At 43.0% G+C, this 2,089-nt stretch overlaps 1 non-coding gene across 1 annotated transcript; it reads right to left on the bottom strand.

Moving 5' to 3' along the window:
- Positions 1-507: 507 nt before the first annotated feature.
- LOC145587165 (small nucleolar RNA R71) lies at positions 508-612 on the bottom strand. Its single transcript, XR_014101191.1, has one exon. It is a non-coding gene; the product is annotated as a small nucleolar RNA R71 (small nucleolar RNA).
- Positions 613-2,089: the final 1,477 nt, after the last annotated feature.

Raw genomic sequence — 2,089 nt, 5'->3', positions numbered from 1 at the left:
TTGACCTCGAGATCGACCAAACTTTAAGACAAGTCCGTAGGCTTTATCAAGAAGAGGGAAGAGGTCTTGGTGCTATTGTTGATAGTGGGATTGACTCTTGTTCTTCAAGTGCTCAAAGTGAGGCAATGGCGGGAGAAGAGGATGAAGTTTTGTTTTGTGAGTTTGGGAATCCGGAGGATTACGAGCTCACGGGAGGGATTTTGCTTCCCGTCATGGAAACCAACTTTACCATTCATCCCCAATACACAAGGATGGTACAAGGGGAGCAATTTTCGGGTTCTCCAAGTGAAGATCCCATTGAGCACCTTGATATATTCCTCGAGCTATGTGCCATGATTCAAACCAATCAAGTTTCTCAAGAGTACATCCGAATGCATCTATTTCGCCAATCTCTTTCGGGTAAAGCTAAAAATTGGCTTAAGCAAGTGAGGCCAAGTTCTCTCACAACATGGAGAGAGATAGTCAAGGCATTCTTGAAGAAGTTCATTTCCGAGGAAAAGACCGCCGAGATGAGAAAGAAGATTGCATCGTTTGAACAAGAAACAGATGAGAGTCTTAGTGAAGCTTGGGAAAGGTTCAAGGAATTGGTACAAGCATGTCCTCATCATGAATACAATCAAAGCTTGCTCATGCGATTCATCTATGATGGATTGGAACCTATGTCTAGAGCTAACTTGGATGCGGGGGCGGGTGGACAATTGATTAAGATCCCCCAAAACCAAGTTAAGGCAACAATCGAAGAAGTGGCGAAGAACTACTCTTGGGGTGGTAGAAGGAGGAATGCACCGAAGAAAGGTGGGATGTATGAATTAAAGAAGGTTAATCAATTCCAACATCAAATTGAGCTTTTGATCAAGGGGCTTGCAAAGTTGAATACAAGTGTTAATAGTGGGGCAAGCTCTTCTCAAGTCAATTCTTTCTCATGTCAAAATTGTGGTGGTATAAACCACGATACATCTTATTGTGGAGGCTTGAGCCCCGAACATGTTGCGTCTTATAACACAAGGCAAGATGGATTTAAGGGAAGTGGCGGAGGAGTAGCTTGGAGACAACCACCGCCCGGATTTGCACCTCAACCTCAACAATGGGGGCAACAAGCTCAACTATCATACAATTCCAACCCTCAATATCAAAACCCACCTCCACCTCAAAACCAAAACCCAAGGGGTAACTACCCAAGAAACAACCAATACAACAACCAAAATCAATACAACAATCCGAATCAAGGGTCTCAAAGGAGTCATGATCAAGTATCTCAATCTGATTCCACACAAACCCAAATTCTTCAATAACTCCAAGCCATGAATCAACAAATGCAAGAGGTCAAAGCTCATAACAAGATGGTTGATTCACAATTATCCCAATTGGCCAAGAGAATATCTTTCAACTCACCTTCTACTTTACCCGGGCAACCACAACCTAACCCCTCTCACAACTTAAAACCCGATTCTTGCAAGACAATTACATTGAGATCGGGAACATCCTATGAAGGGCCTAAAGAGGGAGAAGAAGAAGGTGTGAGGATGGAGAAGAGAGTTGAAGAAGACAAAGGTGTTGGGAAAGAAGAGAATGTGGAGAAAAAGAAGCACAATGATGAGAAAACAACTTCAAGTCCTAGTGAGACTAGGAATCTAGATGAGCCGGTTCCTTTTCCCGGGAGGCTTGCGGAGAGAAAGTTGAATGACAAATTTGCAAAATTCCTTAGTGTAATGAAGAACTTACACATAAGTCTCCCTTTCGTCGAGGTTGTTATCCAAATGCCTTCCTACTCCAAATTTCTCAAAGACATCTTAACCAACAAGAGGAAGCTCAATGATGAGCTCATTACCCTCCCTCATCAAGTTAGTGCACTCGTTCAACACAAGATGCCAAAGAAAGAGAAGGACCCGAGAAGCTTTACTTTACCGGTTAAGATCGGTAACATGGAATCTAGGGGTGCCTTGGTAGATTTAGGAGCGAGTGTTAGCTTAATTCCCCTCTCCATTGCACAAAAACTCAATATTGAAATGATTCCCACAAGAAAAACAATTCAACTAGCCGACCGCTCGGTCAAACTTCCCTGTGGTGAGCTTGAAGATGTTCCTATTCA

The sequence above is a fragment of the Chenopodium album genome, chromosome 16 (genome assembly GCF_948465745.1).
Source record: "Chenopodium album chromosome 16, dcCheAlbu1.1, whole genome shotgun sequence".
NCBI lineage: Eukaryota > Viridiplantae > Streptophyta > Magnoliopsida > Caryophyllales > Amaranthaceae > Chenopodium > Chenopodium album.
Note: the sequence above shows the minus strand (reverse complement) of the source record. Positions and strands in the feature narration are given on the sequence as shown.